We start from the raw sequence: 20,644 nt of genomic DNA on the forward strand, positions 1-20,644 counted from the left end.
ATAGTACCAGCGTCCACCTGCCTGTTCCTCTCAGGGTCCAAGCCTACTGGCCCTGTGTCTTAGAAGTGTGCTCTGCACGATTCACTCTGCACAAATTCCACAGACCTTTGTTAATTTTGCTCTGGTCTCCAAATCTTCACCCGCCTCACAGCCTTCCTTAGATCCCCTTCCACCAAGCAGCCACACGTTTTTTAATAAATTAAAGTCATATTTATCAAAGCGTATATGTATACAATAGGAATTTAATATGTCTTCTGAACTGTGCTACTGTTTTTATTTCGATTGTTATTGTTTTTATTAGTGCTCTGGTTGCAAAGTAGCATAGATTTAGAGTGGTAGGCCCAGCCCTACTGTTCCCATAAGCCATGTTCTTCTGACTGCATGATTTTGCAGGAAAAGAAACATTTACATCAAGTTATCGCAGAAACACCTATAATGGGAATTCAGGCCATGGAAAAATTGAGAAAATAATGTGGGTGTCTCAGGGATATCACAGGGGTTTGAAAACTACAAATGAAAAGGAAAACCTAGACGGAAGGAATTATATTTAGCCCTTCAAACTATATGCTGTTAAGTGACCAAAAGCCATGATCCCTGCCTGGCCAGGAACAGTACTGGCATGCTCACGTGGGAGAGGAGCCCGCACGCCGCATCCTTCTGCATTGTCGTCCTTGAGTGTGTGCGCACATGCACCCACTAATGCAGGGTGATCAGAGTGAGAAGGAGGAAGAAGGGGAGGGAAAGCCTGGGAAAATGGCAGGATAAGCGGTGACATGATACGATTAAACCCTGGACAAAGTCCCCAACTCTGCCTCTTATGGGCTACAGGGACTTGCATAATTCATTCAACCCTCAGGGCCTCAATTTCCCCATCTGTCAAATAAAAGTCCAGCCTTACCTAAAACTCTATGATATTAAGCAAAAGGAAAGGGTTAGAAACAGAACCATTCCTTCTCGCTACCTTAGTTCCCAGGAAGATGGGCGACTCAGCTCTCACCACATTTACGTGCACAAACACCAGCACAGAAGTGCACAGATGCTCAAAACCAAAATGCTACTATCAAATTTCGTATATATATACAGGTAATTTCAGACATGGGTCAACTGGGTTGAACTGAATCCTTCCAGTCATTCAAGAGATCACTATTATCATTTCTACTTTTTCCAAGTAGTATATTTACAAGCAGTGACAGAACCAAAATCCACCCTTAAGCCTATCCTACCCCAGATGCAAAGCTTTTTCCACTTTACCACACTGTCTAAATAAAAGACATATGAAACGCAAGGCACATGAAAACTAAATAAAGCAAACTAAATAAAAGGCACATGAAAACTCCTAACCATTCCTCCAACACACATGGTAAATGCCGCCTGCTGTTTATCTCATTTATACTAAAATAGGAAATTGTAATTACTTTCATTCTTGCTTTGGTTTTGGGGGGATTTTTTGGTATGAAATGGGGGTGGATAATGAAAGAAGACAAAGAAAAGCAAGGATAGCTGTTTATCTGATGTATTAGCATATGTCTTCCTTCCTATCTGGTCTTTAAATTTAACTAAAATAGATGGGCAACATCACCTCAGCCACCATCCCATGCACAGTCACTAATAGCGTAGTGAACCACAGGGATGGTGCTGTAGAAAGAACTGCCACCACCCATTTCTGCACACGAAAAGGGCTAAAACTGATCTACCAAGCTTAAAAACTAGACAGTTTGCACATAGATGTCATTATGAATGTTGCCAGACTTAAAATGTAACTAAATAGCAAGTAATCAACATACAAAGGAAGCAGTTCTACTTAACAACTCCTTTAAATACTCAGACAATTACTCACTACAGGATCACATATTAAGCACAGTAGAAGAGATAAAAGGATGAAAATTTATTGAAATATCATCTTATAAGTTCATAGCCCATTTCAATTACAATTTAATTAAACTCACCTATATTTATAAAATGCTCACTCTGTGCTAGGTGTTATCCAGTAACTATATTAAAATAATAGAGTAGAGCTCGGCGGCGACTCTTCACGATGCATAGTACAGGCTGACCCCATCTTCAGTACAACACAATATGGCCCTTGTCACACTTCAAAAATGAAATCTCCCATCCTCTATACACAGTTATCACCAACCCATCAACCGTCCATCCATCCATTACTCATCTAACTATAACTCATTGTGCCTGTGCTGGGTGCTAGGGATTATAAATGGGAAGTTACTACTGCTGCTTCAAGTCTAAGTCAAGGGAATGAAACGCACAGTGTAAGGAATATAGTCAATGATATTGTGATATCTTTGTATGGTATCAGATGGTAATTACACTTTCCATGGTGAGCATTTCATACAGAATACAATAGCTGGATCACTATGCCGCACACCTGAAACCAATATAATATTGTATATCTACTAGATGCCAATAAAAACAAATCTATAAAAATTTTAAAAACAAAAAATTAAAAATAGAAGTAATTTACATTTCAAAAAGAGTATCTTGAAAAAGAATCATGTATTTGGAGTCACCGGGTTATGCTACAATATTGAGATTCTCCCGTCAATACTAACACTTGGTCATTCCAAAGGTGTTAATAGTGTTTTCTTTTTTCTTCATCCTGACTAAAACAGATTGTGTCACCAGTATAAGCAGCTGTGTTCTACCTTTGCACAGAGTTCCCCCCACGTGCCGGTCCTCCTCCACCTGTCCCAGGACATTCTCCCAACACAATTCCCCCAGGATCCACTGATTTCCTGTAAGACTTTCCAACTCCTAATATTCTCAGTAAATTCAAACCCCCATTTTAAGAGACATTTATGTCCTCTCACTAAGAAAAAATGAAAGTATGCATTCCACTGAAAATGGAGATTTATCAGCTCCAACAACCCAAGTTTTAATGACCTGGGATGGGTTAGGAATGGAGAGAGACTGAAGGACTGCCAAAGCACTGTCATTCTGAAACCGGGTGAGTGGGGTCTGGCTGGTTCTCAAATGGTGGCCCTAATAAGGCATAGAACACCTCCACTCTCAAATTCCATGCCAGTCCAGTGAAGTACCAGAAAACAAAAATGAAGGAAGGAAGCTCTCACAATGGAGTGTTCTATTTTGTCCATAAATCGTATCATCTTACATAAACTTAGTCTTGCAGAAAATGTATTGCAAGTCAAAAACAGAGATAGGGTTATATGAATTATTCTTTATGTCAAGAAAAGGGGGAGGGTAACAGTGGTGAAAAGCAGCATCAAGTTGGCACAGTCACTAATGGAAAATGATTGGCTTAATTAAACATATCCCTGGAGGAAAAGGTTGACTTTGCACACACACAAAAAGTGACCCTCCTAGGATAAGTATATTTTTGTAAAGGAAGCTAAAGAATAAGCACTTTGTCTTGCTGGTCTGAAAAGCTTAATTTTATAAACATTTTACTTAAAACTTTTCAACTGATCATATATTTGTGGCTTTCCTTACCCTGCAAATATCTGCCTCCTTCTCATCACTATCCTTTTATTAAATATTTGCCTTCCCCCACCACTTCCACCCTTATGTGTCAAAGCCCCTACCCAGTCTGCACATCCCAGTACCTATAGGCATCACCTGCCACCACGAGTGTGCATTATTTCTAGTAGGCCCCAGAAATGGCTCCCAAGAAGAGGCAGGATCCCATCAGACACACCAGATGATAGGTCCCAGTCACATGGAACTGCAGCCCTTCACCAGCTGCTCTTGGAAGAGGTACAACATAAAGCTCTGTCTGAAATCTCTTGCTCAATTTCAATGGATGCAAATGATAGACCGGCATCTTTCCACTATGCTAAAAGCTTCCAGGCCTGCTCACTCTGGGACACTTGCCAGTGAGATCAGCTATTACATCGTGGGTCTCTCTCCAAATGCTCTTTCCCAAAAGGCTTCAGCTCAGTGAGCAGCATGACACAACAACAAAGCTGCTTTACTGAAATTACCAGTTGCAAACTTTTTGCAAAAATGAAAGCAAATGTAAAAGGACCACGACAGATATGCCACCTCTGCCCTAGTGCTCTTGAATGTTGCTGGAAAGTTCTACAGGCTGTCAAGCTATTTAAATCAGAAAGTAATTTTCTTAGCTTAATTCATAGCATAAATTAATTTCAATAAGTGAACAATCTGAGAATTTATATTTCCCTTTAAATTTACAGGTTCTCTGGTTCTTTGACCGTTGCCCTTGGGCTTATTCAAAAATCAGCATTATTTGACTGGTACCAGTCATATTGTCTTACAGGACTAAACTTTCATGGTGGGATGGGGAGTAAGGAAGCTTTACTGGTCCTGGAAATACAATCCCCTGAACGGGGTTCTGAAAGTTAATGCCCGCTGCTAGAGACACTGCAGGATTTGCACTGATTTTTAATGAGCTTCTCCACGCAAAACTTTTGCAGGTGCTTGTCTGTCAGAAAAGATGCAAATCACACCCACCCAAGCTGAACAGAATGAAAATCTATTTAATAGTTGAGATTGTACAACAGTGGACAGTTTTATTTCCTTTGAAGGGATCCAGTGTCACTGACTTTGTTAATGTTTTACTCTATTAACCAAGCAGGTGGTTGGCCAACTTGGAATTCAGTCAACACAGAAGATACAGGATACCCTGCCTTGGGAAAAATCATAAAAATGAGAGAGTGTTTATTAGATTTCAGTTTTTATTTCACAAAAGTTTCGTCACAAGGCTCATTTAGCAACTTCTGTTAGTACATGCCATTGAATTCAATTTACTCAGGAATGACTTACACTCAACTTTGCTTAAACACTTCTATTACATAAGGAAGAATAATGCAATATTTATTTTATATTTGAATCCAACGTCTAAAACAGAGACATAATAACCCTGTATCTTATTCATCTTTTAAATCCATTTAGCTTCTAAGAGCATAGAAAGGGACTAGATAAACATCTGCAGGAACAGAGATGAATGCGAACTTTTCAAAGTAAAATTCTCACCATTTGATGAGTTTTCTGTTTTATTACTATAATACAGTGTAAAAAATATCAATTGTTAACAAAACTTTATTCTTACTGGTGGTTACTAACTCCCTACATTCCTTTACTATACTGCACTTCCTATAACTTTAAAATATCAAGGTATTACAGTGTCAGATTAATTCATTGTAAATACTGTGTAAATTTAATATAAGGTTTACTTTTCTCTCAGAAATCTAGTTAGAGCAGTGGAAAATAAAGAGTGTAGAACCCCAGTGTTGCTCACCTACACTTTGTCAAAAGCTTTCCAACGAGTCCTTTACCACAACCTCTCCCCCAACGAATGCCACTAGAATTAACTTATAAGGATAGAAGCTTATCACTCTCCTGCTTCATAACCCTTTATTTTCTACTGCTCCAGACCAAAGTCTAAATCTACACATGCAGCATTCAAGTGCCCTCCACTTAGAAGTGAGCTCTGGAGTGTCAGCTTCGCCTCCGTTCATTTAATATGCGTGGCATTCCCACCATGTGCCAGACTCTAGGGTAGACACAGCACTTGCCCTGAAGACCCTCAGAGCTAGTGGGAAATACAGGTATATGAGCAGACACAGAAAATATACTGTGATACTTGCAACACACCTCCCACAGACTGGCAAATGTCATTCTGCCTGTGATGAAATATCTGATTCACCATACTTACATGATGCTGGAAGGTCTTGTCTGGGCTGCAGGAGGAGGATGGAAAGGCTTCTGGGTGCAAGAAAACATGCTCATACATAGCTCTACTTTAATGACCCCAAAATGTCCTAGGGGCTGAGGTACAAACACGAATAGCAGGGTCTACTGGAGAGAAGGAATGTATGTGGGCATGGCAGACCAAGACCAAGACCCAGTCAGGATGCCTAAAACAAGTTTCCCTTAACTGCAGTAAGAGCACAATAAATGCACTACCTGTAGAAGCCAAGAAAGGTAGTAAGTTCCCCATAATGTTAAGCATGTGATATAAAGTAATTATCATTAATTACTGTCCCCGTAAAATGGAAAAATAAATAAGCACTAATTGAGTACAGTCATAACTGAAATTAAATGGGAAGCATGGAAATGCCCAAGTCCAAAGGCAAAATTCTCTACAAATAGTAAGGCAAGCAGCAAGTTCCCATAGACTCCAGTTACACAACTCATTACTGCTTCAGAAAAACGTGTAGATCGTACATAGACCACCTCACTGCATAGCTCCACATTCTGATTAACTGCGTAACGGAGGGTTTCGTGATAATTACATACTGTCCTTTGAGCCCCCACACCTGTTCCTAGTGGATAATACTCTAGACTTTCATTTACTCTATGCTTTCATTTTTTTTCCTCAGGAATTCACTGAACATAAATGCATATACCATAGAACAGCAAACATAAAATATCATCACTAGTGTAAAAACAGGAAGCAGATAATATTCTTTTGTATTTGTTGGTATATATAGGAGGATATACAAGAAACTGGTAGCACTGGCAGGAGGTGAACTGGATGCCTGGGGGGTAGACCTGGGAGGAATTTGCACTCTATGCCTCGTCATACCTGTCACATTTGGAAACAAATAAATGCATTACTGAGTACAAATATTTTAATAACCAAAGAAGACACCAGAATTATATGAGCTCCATTCATAATTTATTACTGAACCAAAAGGAAATTAAATGTCCTCTTTCTCTTGAACATATATTTAATCCATTATTAAAAGAAGTAAAATGCAATTTTGATATTTTGGAAAATGGGTTACTGGCAGTAACACAAAAACTGAGAATGTGGGTGTGGAATTTAGGAAATGTTTCAACATAAGGATCTATTTTCGCTGAAATTGTCAACACATGAAATCCACAAGACTCATAGCTCCATCTTCCAAAGGGAAAAATAGTAGTAAGAACTATGCCAATCCAATAGCCTCTTCACTTTCCTTTCTTCTGACTTCAAACACTAAGTGTTGTATGCAATCTCTTTCTAAGAATAAAATTACCCTGAAGATGATTTCTGTACTCAAGTATCTTCTCTTCACATCACTTTACCATCTCTTTACCTCTGTCCTGCAAACCTGGGCCCTCACTTTGAGCCTCTTCTGCTGACTAACTCATTCCTGAATGAACTTCCTGAAAATACTTGGTCATTGCTTCAAACTCAACTTCTCAAACTAAAAGAAGTCAGAAGTAAATAGTTTGTAATGAGAACTTAAGCCATAAAGCTATCCCAAGAATCTGGTAGGATGTTTCTGAAACTATTTGTAAACTATGAAGTGCCATCCCTATAATAGTTATTGTTTTGCCTAATAATAATAACAAAATAATAAAACCCATGCAGGGTAAACAAATCTATAGAGGCAGTGAAGTTCTACTAACAGGATTCAATTCTGAGCCTCTCATGAACAAAGCCAAAACAGAAAATGTGACTGATGAGGTGGAAAAGGTACAGCCACAAGGACAGAAACCCTACAGATTCCTTAGGGTACACTACATTTTGTTGCTGTTGTTTTATTTTGTTTAGTATTAAACTTAGGCTTCGAAGAAATGGCCACAGAGGCCTTCTTGACAGGCTGCTGCAGGAAATGCCAGATGTCAGCAGTGTCATCTCCACAGTAAATGCACAAGATGCCTCTATATTCACCATTTTTTGCCACAACTTTTCTTGAAAGTTGAGGAAAAAAACATCAAGGCAAAATTCAGCAAAGCCAACACAAAGAGTAATTTTCTCATATACTAAGCTTTGCAAAAATTTGAGGTAGCTGTGATTTCATATATATGAACACACATACGACACACTCAGGGCACCATTACCAGAGTACAAAGCTTCTCAAAAAAAGGGGCTTTCTCTTTGTGTTCAAGTAATCAGTAATAGCCAGTGCTCAGCAGGCTCTCAAAAATATTCACTGAATGAATAAATGAGCCAATGAACAAATACAAAATGAGGAAACAGTGCCCCATCACAATGGAAAAAAGTGTTGGGGCCTATCTTGGATGAGAGTTTTTATTATTCTTCAGGACATTTCTTTAAAACAATCATTCTCCAAGTTAAATCTAAATAAGTCTAAGAAAGACCACGGAAGTGCAAGAGAAAGGCCTGATGTCCTTTAAACAGAAAGGTCAGGCAAGGACCGGTGATGCCCAAGATTATGAGCCCATCAGGGGACTTGAAGTTGAGACGTGCCCGGCAAGAACCTTGCTCTGGGTCGCAAGGCGGCTTCTCTCAGCCTCCCTGAGTAGCACATAGGAATTTACAGCTTAGATGGCCCTTTATGAGTTCCTGCTTCAAGTGTGCAGGCTCCAACTCTCAAAAAGCATGGTGCTGGAAGGGATGACAGCAATGAGCCTGATTTTACAAAAGGAAAAGGGAGGCTCAGACAAATGAAGTGACTTGCGCACACAGCTCGTAAGTAACTGGCCTGGGACAAGAACCAAGCTCTCCGGGACCTAGGCCCAAAGCTGTGTCTGATTCACCACACTGCTCTGCCGGAAAGGAAAGGCTGGCCCCCCGACGACTCCCATCCAAAGCGTCCTAGTATAAACAACCACACGGACATTTGCAGTGGGCCAGAAGCCCGCCCCGACAGCTATTCACCTGACGGTGCATGTGCCACCCCAGAAAAACACATGCCAGAATATATTTCAGATCATTTATCTTCACTCAGAAACAAGAAATTTATTCTGGGACCGTTTTTTTTTTAAAACAAATGATAGTTCACTCCTGTTTTTCAATATCACACTACTTAAAAGTTCTCTGGGAAGAATCTGGAAGTGGTTCAAGAAATTACACTACCTTTTATTTTTAGAAACTCATTAACTAATATAAAATATCAGGCTTCACTACTGCTACTGACTTGCATTCCGTCGTGCTGCCACTGTTTTGCAGGTCAGGCTCTTGCCAGCACGGAGTGGGGGATGCTGTCGTCTTCAGGGCAAAGGAGTAGACGTCTGCCAGACAGCGGTTTTCTTTTAAGTTAATTTGATAGCAAATAAATTATTTTTATGGCACTGTAGTATGCGAACTTAGTTTATCAGGCTCTGTTTCTGTTATGTGACATTTACATTCAAGTTCTATTTGGAAGATGGTCTTGTGCCCAGGAGACTCATCTGGGAAGAGAAGCACTGACACCAGGGCACAGGGGCTTATATTGTTCCAGTTCACTAAATAAAGCCAGTTTCTTTATCTGCAAAACAGAAACTCACTCTGGGATATTTTTCTTTTCCCAAAACACAGTTCCTCTGCCAAATGCATTACCACAACTCAGTTCTAAGTCTCATGTTTACATTTCCAAGAAAGGATGTTTAATTACTCTAGGAGAGAAATGTAAAGGAGCTCCTCAAATTGTTTACAAATCACAACTACAAGAGTTGCTTTACAAACAGACAGTAAAGGCAGAGAAGGCACCACGAACCACACTGTACCACCATCTGGGGGGTTTTCCTCACTAATGCTCAAAACGTAAAGTTGCCTGGAAAATTTTCCATCAAACCCTTACTAATAAAAACTCGTTTTTAAGACAATCCACACAGAATACCATAGTTGAAAATGTCGGTACATGTCAGAAATACTCGAAGAAAATACAATTCCAAAAATATCCAATCTTAGGGAAAAAACATTCCTGAAACTCCTGTACTTAAAGTCCCTTTTATTCTTGGGAAACAATAAGACAAAAAGATAGTACAGAAAGCAGGTCCCAATACAGATCCATAATGAAGGTCTGGATGAAGGAATAGAAGAAAGTTAAAAGCTAGGTTTTCAAAAAAGCAAAAATTCCTATAATTGCATCTTATACCACTTAGACATAGAAAAAATGTTTTGAAGAATGAGAACTAAATAATCAGTAGCAATAACTTAGGCTCACTGCTATGTAATGAGCGCATCAGTTGGGGCCAAGAAACCAGCCACAGACCTAAAGAGAAGAGCACCCTGACAATTAAATACATAAGGATGTGTGGCCATGGAATGAGTCTGAGTCCCAGATGCCCAAATGTCAGACAGTAATTCTGAAATGTTCTCCTACATCATAATACAACTCCAACAGGATTCTCTGAGTCACTGTCATCTCTTCCTGAGACAAAATATTTTGACACTGCACTGTGACATACAATAGAGTATGTTTTTCTTACATCATTATTCATCTTGAATGTCATAAAACCCTTCTTCCAAGCTTGGCAGTCCCTGCAGAGAGAGTTAACACAATAGTATATAAGGGACTTAAAAGAAGGAGAATCCACTGATTATTTATTCTCTAAGGAAAAACAAAAATGACAATGAGAAAACATGATTCAAGGTAAAACTCTAGATGTGACTGAGAGAATCTACCACCAGAAATCAAATTTTTATTAAGACTTGATTCTTAAGTTTCTCCTAATTGTGCATGCTTTTCCCTCTAATAAACTTGGATTTAATCTTTCATGAATTCAACATTCCTTTTTTAAGTTTTTCCTTATGTGGATTTGTATGGCAGATATTTATGACTTTAGTTTTATGATTTTGTTCATGTATCACCTTTAAACTCTTTATATTATTTCTTCCATTCTTTTTCTAATAATTTCATCTCTCTGAAACCAAAGGCCCCCAAAATTCAGTATTTGCTAACTGTCACACCACACTACCTCAAAAGGTACCATTAACAAAGCCAGTGCCATGAGATTAAAACACACACAACCCAGCTCACCGAAGAAAGAGTAGGAAGTGTCAGTGAAACAAAGCAACCTGCTAATGTTGTTATGCCAGAACAGACGTGTCTAGACCAAGCCACTTCAAAAGCCTGAGGGTAGGAGATGGGTATTTAGAGGACATTTAGGAACATATCAGACTTGAATGATAAATTCTTCGGTCACCTTATTTATATTTTATCTATTCAAATGCTTTCAGGCACACAGGACCCATTTCATTCAGGCACACCAGACCAGTTAAATCAGAATTTCTGTTCTAATACGTGTTCAGTGCCTCTGTCTCTTTACTTATTTTCTGTCTGGTTGATCTGTCCTTTGGAGTGAGTGGTGTGTTGAAGTCTCCTAAAATGAATGCATTGCATTCTATTTCCCCCTTTAATTCTCTTAGTATTTTTTTCACATATGTAGGTGATCCTGTGTTGGATGCATAGATATTTACAATAGTTATATCCTCTTGTTGGACTGAGCCCTTTATCATTATGTAATGTCCTTCTTTGTCTCTTGTGACTTTCTTTGTTTTGAAGTCTATTTTGTCTGATACAAGTACTACAACTCCTGCTTTTTCTCCCTGTTAGTTGCATGAAATATCTGTTTCCATCCCTTTACTTTCAGTCTCTGTATGTCTTTGTGTTTGAAGTGAGTCTCTTGTAAGCAGCATATAGATGGGTCTTGTTTTTTTATCCATTCAGTGACTCTCTGTCTTTTGATTGGTGCATTCAGTCCATTTACATTTAGGGTGATTATCGATAGGTATGTACTTTTTGCCATTGCAGGCTTTAGATTTGTGGTTACCAAAGGTTCAAGGGTAATTCCCTTACTATCTAACAGTCTAATTTAACTCACTGTGTGTGCTACTACAAACACAACCTAAAGGTTCTTTTTTTTTTCCTCCTTTTTCTTCCTCCTCCATTCTTTGTATGTTATGAATCATATTCTTCACTCTTTGTCTATCCCTTGGGTGACATCTATTTAGCTTTAGGAATACTTCCATCTATAGGAGTTCCTCCAAAATGCACTGTAGAGGTGGTTTGTGGGAGGTTAATTCTCTCAGCTCTTTCTTATCTGAAAATTGTTTAATCCCACCTTCAAATTTAAATGATAACCTTGCCGGGTAGAGTATTCTTGGTTCAAGGTCCTTCTATTTCATTGCATTAAATACATCATGCTCTCCCTTCTGGCCTGTAAGGTTTCTGCTGAGAAATCTGATGATAGCCTGATGGGTTTACCTTTGTATGTGATCTTTTTTCTCCCTCTAGCTGCTTTTAAAAGTCTGTCTTTACCCTTGATCTTTGCCATTTTAATTATTATATGTCTTGATGTTGTCTTCCTTGGGTCCCTTGTGTTGGGAGATCTGTGCATCTCGATGGCTTGAGAGACTATCTCCTTCCCCAGATTGGGGAAGTTTTCAGCAATTACCTCCTCAATGACACTTTCTATCCCCTTTTCTCTCTCTTCTTCTTCTGGTACCCCTATAATGCGAATAGTGTTCCGTTTGGATTGGTCACATATTTCTCTCAATATTCTTTCATTCTTAGAGATTCTTTTTTCTCTCTGTGCCTCAGCTTCTTTGTATTCTTCTTCCCTAATTTCTATTCCATTTATCATCTCTTCGACTACACGTAATCTGCTTTTAAATCTCTCCATTGTATGTTTCATTTCAGATATGGAATTTCTTAATGATTGAATCTCCAACTTAAATTCATTCCTGAGTTCTTGAATATCTTTTTGTACCTCCATAAGCATGTTTATGATTTTTATTTTGAACCCTCCTTCAGTAAGGGCGTTCAAAGCTGGGTGGGCAGCCAGGGGGATGGGGCGCCCGATATCCCTCAAAGTTCCCAACCAGCTGGGCAGAGCGCACCCAGGCAACCTTGTCCCGCTCTCCCCTCCCCGCGCAGCAAGCTCCGTGCGATCCCCGCCCCCTCAGCAGCCCTCTCGCTGCTGGGAAGCCTCTCAGACCGCCTGCCTTTCCTCTGACACAGAGCTGCCAATGTGGATCTCCTCCTCCACAAACGGCCGGGATCCCAGTCTCTCAAGCCCTCCGCCTGTCCCAGCTCCCCACCCTCCAGGGCACCACACAGTGTAGGTTTCTGCTCCCAAAGCAGACCTCCAGGGCTGGGTGTTCAGCAGCCCCAGGCCTCCACCTCCTCCCCGCCCCGTTTCTCTTCCTCCCACCCGGGAGCTGGGGTGGGGGAAGGGCTCGGGTCCCGCCGGATCAAGGCTCTGGTGCGTCACCCTGTTCCGTGAGGTCTGCTCTGTTCGCGAGGTCTGTACAGTCTGGTTCAGCCTTCTTTCCTGTTGCTGTTTTAGGGTTAGTTGTATTAATTAACTACGTTTTCATACTATGTGTGGTTTTGGGAAGAGTTTTCCGTCTCACCTCTCATGCTGCCGCCTTGAATTCTCAGAATCTCTGAATACAGCCCAAGCATCTGACTTTAAAGCTCCCGGAGTTACTCTAATGAACAACAGGGCTGAGAATCCACAGCTCTGCCCAGTCAGGTGCTTGAGCCCTCGGTTCTTAGACCACCTACCTAAGTCACATGGAAGACGCAGGACTGAGCCAGGCTGAGGGTTTACTATCAAGGAAGAAACGAGGGGCGTGGGGGTAGTGATCGCTGATGGGGAGGAAGCAGAGTGGTAAGTACAAATTTACAGGCTTGTGGGATTTTTATTAAAAAAGGAAACTGGAACCTGGTAACGGCTATTACAGTCATCTGAAATAATAATGTACAAATTACAGTTTCTGTGGCTTTTCACTGGCTTTCAATAATTACTTTATCCATCAATGTACATAGATACAAATATATTTAACTAGGAGCACTACAATTACTTAATCATTTTATAGTATGATTTCAATAGGTCAATGAAAATGGTTTCCTTAATTTCAGTTTTTAATTGACCTAATATATAAACAACAAAATACATAGCCCTAAGAATAAGTAAGGAAATAGCTCTGTTATCTCCAAAATGATATTGCAGTGTTCACTCCCACATGGGCAAACCGAGAAAGGCCGGTCCTTGCTAGCCTAAGTGGATGCTGTCCAGAAGACCTCGGCGGACCAGTGAGGGCTTGGAGGGGGGAAAGCCACCTCCTCAGGTGACAGCTGCAAAGCTGACTTTCGGAAGCAAGTGACTGAGGACACTGGGACCAGAATCTTACCCTACAGGTTTCCGAAGCACAGGGTGGCTGAAACCAAAACTCTAAGGCTTCTTAGACCCAGCACTTCTAGCGCTGTTTTTAACTTTGGTTGCAAAATTGCCTCCCAAATAACACTTCAAAGTTGCAGTCACCTTTGGAATACATATGTTAACAGGATCAGCAACTACAAGGTAAATTATATCCTAGGTCATTATCCTAAGCCATTTCTAGTCAGTTTTGCAAATGTTGCATACCTAAATGCCCTGGTGTGGTGGGTGTCATAGAAACTGTCAGATGAACACATATCTGAAAAGATATTGTGTTATCACTGGGGAAGGAGGTTTGGGTGGATAGATTAATAAAATTCTACACATTTTTTAAAGAAAAAGTACAAATACAGTCACCATATATTTTTCTCAAAGGAAAAAAATAGCTAGGATTATACTGTCTGTAAGAGGTAGAATAAATCAGTACTACCCTAGAAAATCTGCCTTGGAACATACAGCAATGGGCAAAAAATATGGAACTGGATACAATTCATTGTTAAAAATAATGCTTAACTGATTCACTTCTACAGACATCCAAAAGGAAAGATTATTCTGGATTATCATTTCAAACTCTCTCCTAAGTAAAACCGCACCGGAACGGAAGCCTCAGAAGTGAGGCTCCACTTCCTCCTCCTCTTTCTCTTCTGTTTGATTTTGTCCGCAGAGCCTGGGGTGGGGGGAGTACAAAGGTCTAACTGCCAGCCATGAAAAAGGAAAAAGGAAGTGGGGACACTAGCTCCTAGTCATCCTGAAGACCGCAGCCCATCAAATGCAACCTTTTCTCCCTTCTTCACACATCTTCTTTCTATAAGGGCACTTGTTTGAGATTTCAAGGGGGTCCCCTTCCCAGGCTGCCAACCATGGGTAGCTGTGCGTATGTTTGACAGTGTGCAGCCAGTTCACCTCCTCCCAACTTGGGACTAATTCCCAAATTCCCATTCATCCCCCTGGTCTGTTCAAGCACCTACCGCCCCTCCCCCCAGGTGGGTCCCCTCCCCTCAAATGCTCGCCAAGCTCCTCACCTCGCCTAAGGTACCCTTGCCATTGTTTTCATTTCTGCTTAGAGATTTTGTTTTCATTGCTTGAATATTGTCTGTGAGCTCTATGAGACAAGGACCACTGCTGTTGTGTTCAACTGTAAGCTCATTTCTTCGCACAGCAACCTCTACCCAGGTATCCCATAAGTCCTTCTGGTTGAATGAACTAATTAGTTATTTGGTTAATCTAAGACCCCTTTTTAATTCTGAAATTCTAAAACTCTCTATGAGACCTTCCTTAAGTAATGCTTTCACCTTAGAATAAAGAGAAAAGATCAGTAGCTGAGTGTTTATACAAAGACGTGATTTTTTTTCCTTGTTGCCAGCTTTCTCAAAATTCAGTTTTTAAACATAGAACTTATGCAAAATTGCAGAGCAGGAGACACAAGTGGTTAGCAAACTTAGAATAAATTGATGTGTAGGTCTTGTCGGAAAAACCATCACCCTCTAAGGATGCTGCTTTGTTCAAGGCAGCAGCCCTGGAACTCCATCCCAGTACATCACCATGAAATGGGGAAGTATGTGGGCCCCATGCCTCATGTTTATGCACAAACAGGGACAAGTGACAAAGGGGCAGGCCTCAGCAGACAAGGGAGTGCTCAGTGCTTGCTCTGTGCATGAATTGCCAACACCATTCTAAATTATGTGACAAGTGAAAGATCACAAACAACTAACCTGAATTCAGTGAGGCTCTATGGACCCTAAGAAATGACTGGTAAGAGGCTGTTTCTACCTGGTTCACCCAGGGCCATTATACAGTTCAGATCACACAATTAACACACAACATACTTCCCCTTCATGAGATGAGCAGGCAAAGAAAGCCAAGTTCCTAAAAGAGGAGGGCACTGTCTTCTGTCCATTTTGGTTAAAAGAGGAATGTATACAGAGTGTATTTCTAGAATTTAAATCACTCTAAGGCAACTTAGGAAGCTAATTGTCGATTACACGGAAAATGAATTTATCTTCAGAAACCTGCTGCATTATAAAAAGATCAATCCAAGATAGGAAGTTCACATTATTAACTCTTTTAACCACAGACTGACAAATGTTACTAAATTTTAATGGTATCCACTTGAAGAGTACCATCTTCCCTCTCTGTACCACATCTGGAAAAGACATGGAGACATGCCTGCACTTTTCTTCTGTCCTGTGACTATTGTTAATGCAAGGGATTAGGAAAGAAACCTAATTCAGACAAAAAGAAATAAATATCTACTGGGCCCCAAGTTCTGACAACTTTAGAAAGACATCCATGACCTATGGCCCCCATTTCACAGGGTCACAGCAACTCCCGGCCTTCAGCTTTGATCAGAGAGTGACTCATCACCTTTCAGTTCTGGCTATACAAGTGGCATCCCATGGGGAAAAGTCAAGACAGCCCTACTAGCAGGGAGAATGCCCTGCTCTCAGTCAGCTAAAAACTAATCAGTGATCATGAACCCTATTAGAAATGAAGGACCCTTCTCCCAGGGCTGAAGTTCTTCATCACAAAGGCAGCCCCACAGCCCCACTAGGCCTCTCCCTGCTTCCACGCCCCACCCCTCACGTGCACGGAAGTTGCTCACATGGTTAGTACACAATGAACAGTAATTATTTCCCTCAGGTGTCTTAGGGCCTGAAATTTTATATTATGCTTTAAATGATACTGATAAAAATGTTTAACATGCCAGACATAATTTAAATGCCTTGTGTGCAGAGCAAAAATGTTAAAGAGGATGGGTTGGTTATTTCTGACAGAAAATGTCTGACACTGACAATGTAAATGAGTTTGGTCTCAACCCCAGAGAGGCAACAGCTGTATCTCCTGTACGTGAGCATCTTCTCAGAATCCGGGCAGCATCTGCACACTGAAGGCATTCAGTCAGTTAAAGCCAAGTGAAAATACGCAGTCTTCCTCTCAACTATTTCCACTTGAGTACAGGGGTAAGTGTGTGGGAGGGCAGGGGGTGATCTTCAGACTGTGTGGGGGAGTTTGAGTATGAAGAATCTTTTTTTGATCACTTGAGAACACAGAGAAATAGAAAGTTCTTCACCCTGGCACCATGTGAGAACTCCTGTTCATTCAGGTCCAAATATCTGGGGCACTCATAGTCCAACAGGAATTTAGAAAGCATAAATTCCCAATTCAGGTTGTATTAGTTTCCTGCTATTGCTGTAATGAATTACCACAAACTTAGCTACTTAAAACAACACAGATTTATTGTTTTACAGCTCTGGAAGTCAGAAGTCAGAAATGGGACTTAGGGGGCTAAAATCGAGGGGTTGGCAAAGCTGGGTTCCTTCAGGAGTGCATACCTTGCCTCTTCCGCCTTCTAGAGGCCGCCCATGTTCTTTGGCTTGTGGCCCTGCATCACTCCAACCTCTGCTTCCGCCCATCTCGCTGACTGATCCTCTCACCTCCTGTTTATAAAGACCCTTGTAATTATCTTGAGCTCATTGGGAAAACCCAAGATAATCTTTCTACTTCAAAAGTCTTAACTTAATCACATCTGCAAAGTCCTTTTTGTCATGTAAGATAATATATTCACAGGTTCCAGGGATCAGGAATAATGGGCAGAAGGGGATCATTATCTGGCCTACCACACTAATGAATTACATTTCTGTGTAATCCATAAAGCCCTTGGCAATTGGGGTTTTCATTCAAATAAAAATGTAATTTCAGCCTACTAGTGAATAATATTCAGCTTAAGTCTTTTTGATTATATATTTTTTATCATATGAACTTGGCAACCCCAAATTCCTTTTATCTACCTCAGTCTACCCCTAAAAGAAGGATTATCCCATTAGACCCAGAAATGCTAAGTAGGGCCTGTCTAATTTAACACCTTATAACATTTTTATATATTTAGACAGATTAACATGTATTACATATAGCAGTTCCTTACACTCCTGGAGTCACTCAACAGATTGCCTCAACTATCAAGACAAATCTAAAATCCAGCAGGTAAGCAACAATGGCAAATGATAACTCACTACAGATGTCATTTCATAAATATTTACTTTCTGACACCTATTAAGTACACAGCTTAGTGCTGGACATGTGGGGAAGACCTAAGGGAGAAGCAGGTCCAGTAAGAAAGGAAATGCACATAGCAAAAAAATTATGAAAAGTGGTAAATGCCATGTTAGAAGTACAAAAACAGTGCTTTGGGGTCTGAGTTGAGACTGGTAGTCAGTCACAGGTGGCCATTCAAACAATGACATCACATGGCACTTGGGCTTAGTTTAAAACCTAAGGAGAATTTCCCTACAAGCCCTCTCCAAGGAGAAGACAGAAAATGAATCATATATCCCAGGGCAAAAAAATCCTCATGCAGAATCTATTACCTATTCACTCTGTGTTTCCAAATAAAACTGACTTGTTTCTAATTATAAATATATCTAGTCTTTCTTTAAAACTATAATCCAAATTTACAGGGAAGTACAATATAAAGTAAAAAATCCATCCCAAATCCTGCCACTCACAAAAAGGTACCCGGTCTACCAGACATCTTTCTCTGAGAATATAAGCAAAATATACATACTTCCAAGAGGTTTGGGATTTCTTGGTTCACTACAAAAATAAATGCAGCCAATTAAGACTGGGAAGCAGGGAATTCTATTATAAATATCACCAGTAAAGGTAGCAAAAAGTGACAACTGACAATGAGGAAGGACACCAAAAATTCTAAAACCATATGTATGAACTAAGGAGACCTGCCACAATGGAGCCTTAGTATAAACAAGGGCAAAGAATTTGATATTTCATAGTAGCAAAGGGCTCTATGTGTTAAATCACAAACAACTGATGTTCACAAGAAAGTGACGATAATGATAAGACCAACAAAAGGTAGAAGTGGATTCTGCATAGTCAGTTTAGGCTTCAGAAGATAAAGTATTTCAGAATAACTTCCAACAACAAATACTAAATTTAGTTTGGGAACTTGAAGGAATATTTCAACTACCTGAAAAGTTAAACCATACTGAACTCATATGCTGTCAACAGTTGGGAGAAACTCTGCTCTGGAGTTAGGTAACCCAGTCCTCTCAACTTTACAACCACCTCTGCTGTGTGACTTTAGGGAAGTCACTTCACATCTCTGAGTTGTCATGTCCTCTAAGGAGGGTAAGCGTTGAACTTTATCAAAACTAAGATCCTTTTTAATTCTGGCATGTTATATTTTATAAGTGAATTGTCACTATTAAATCTAAAACGTGATTCCAATCACATATTTCAGGCACTATCACAAATTATAGCTTTGTTTTTGCCTCATTACCAGAAATGTAACATTTTAGACAGCAGGGAAACTGAAAGAAAAAAGAAAACTCAAAGGTCATGACTTTTCAAATCTCTCCTTAAAGAATTTATCATGAAGAAATACCCAACTTCCCCTATCAGAATGTTTAGAAGTCCCAGTCAAGAATGCCCAATAAAAATATTTACAGGCACATGAGAAAAATATGCTTATGAATTTTTTTTTTTTAATGAAGAAAAAGTAGGGAGGAAGGAGGAAGGCGAAGGTGGGGACAGAGGGTGGGGAGGGCTGGGAAGGAGGAGGAGGAGGCAGGGAGGAGCGCCCTCATCCTCAGCATGTAGTCTATGGAGTCTCTAAACAGAAAATGCTTCACAATTTTTGTACCTCTCCTCCTACACAACACAAGTATATTTTCCAAGAGGAGATGAGTGGATAAAAGGCACGAGATTGCTGTAAAATAAATACGTAAAGTAGCATGGAAAGAACACATTATTGTTCAAGAGTCAGGAAGCCTTGGAACCCAGCCCAGGAAAACACTGCAACCTAAGGTGCGCCCTTCCAAGTCTTGGTCTATTTGTTTATGAAGGACTCAGGAGATAATTGCAGACACGTGTGTTTCAGTGTCAATCCAACTTTCCTTAGACAAAAACTGTTTTCAACTCAGGATAGTTAGGACTTTGAACGGGCAGGTGAAGATTACTCTTTGGCTACATGTCTCAGGGCTGCTGTGCTAAAAAGCAGATGCCTATAGGACTGTCTGTCCTAACTGAGGAATCAGTGGGTCCATTTCTCGAGGAAATAACACCATGACATAACTGCCTGTCCTTTGCCAAGCATTTTTCTCATCCATCTGAATGTTTATTCATTATACCTCACCGATATATCCACATGACTCAGAATATTCTTGGATGCACCTTTCCCTCTCTTCAGAGCATTAGGACTAGAAGAGTTTGCCTGTAGCTGATTTGATAATGGTCAGCGCTTTGTCTGGTTCCTTAGAAAATGGGCTGAACACTATGGATAGGGCTGCGATGAGAGAAAAGGACTTACGCTCCAAGCTCATCCAGCTCAAGGCACGTCACAAATTCCCATGACACTTTCCTGGTATATCTCAGTCCTTGGTCATAAAAAAAGAGAGAAACAGATAAGTCTTGTGGGAAGTCAGAGGCTGAGGGCAGAAAAAGACCAAAAAGACCTAAGTTCTACCTGCTCTGCATATAATTTATGCTTACGTGGTTCTGACCCAGGGGCAGAGGGAACAGACAAATGTAACTTATATAGGACATACCTAAACTAAAAAAAAAAGGTCATCGTGTATATGAAATTCAAACACAAATTTGGGGTTCTGTACTTTCATTTACTAAATCTGGCAACCCCAGCCCCAGTTCGGTCAGTACTCCTTCCAGGTAGTCTACAATACAAGGAAAAAAATTAATTGCAGCCAGCAAAACAAACTGGGGGAGGTGGAGCTCCACAAGATGATTTTAAAAGGGAAGTTCAACAATAGCAAGAATAAATGATTTTAGAGCCTATCACTGTAGCCCAAAAATA

General features: G+C 40.3%; 1 protein-coding gene across 3 annotated transcripts in view; it reads right to left on the minus strand.

The window, feature by feature from the left end:
* Positions 1-20,644, minus strand: part of LRCH1 (leucine rich repeats and calponin homology domain containing 1) — a 184,115-nt gene that overhangs the window by 117,105 nt on the left and 46,366 nt on the right. The gene's annotated exons all lie outside the window — the stretch shown is intronic.

The sequence above is a fragment of the Manis pentadactyla genome, chromosome 17 (genome assembly GCF_030020395.1).
Source record: "Manis pentadactyla isolate mManPen7 chromosome 17, mManPen7.hap1, whole genome shotgun sequence".
NCBI classification, from domain to species: domain Eukaryota; kingdom Metazoa; phylum Chordata; class Mammalia; order Pholidota; family Manidae; genus Manis; species Manis pentadactyla.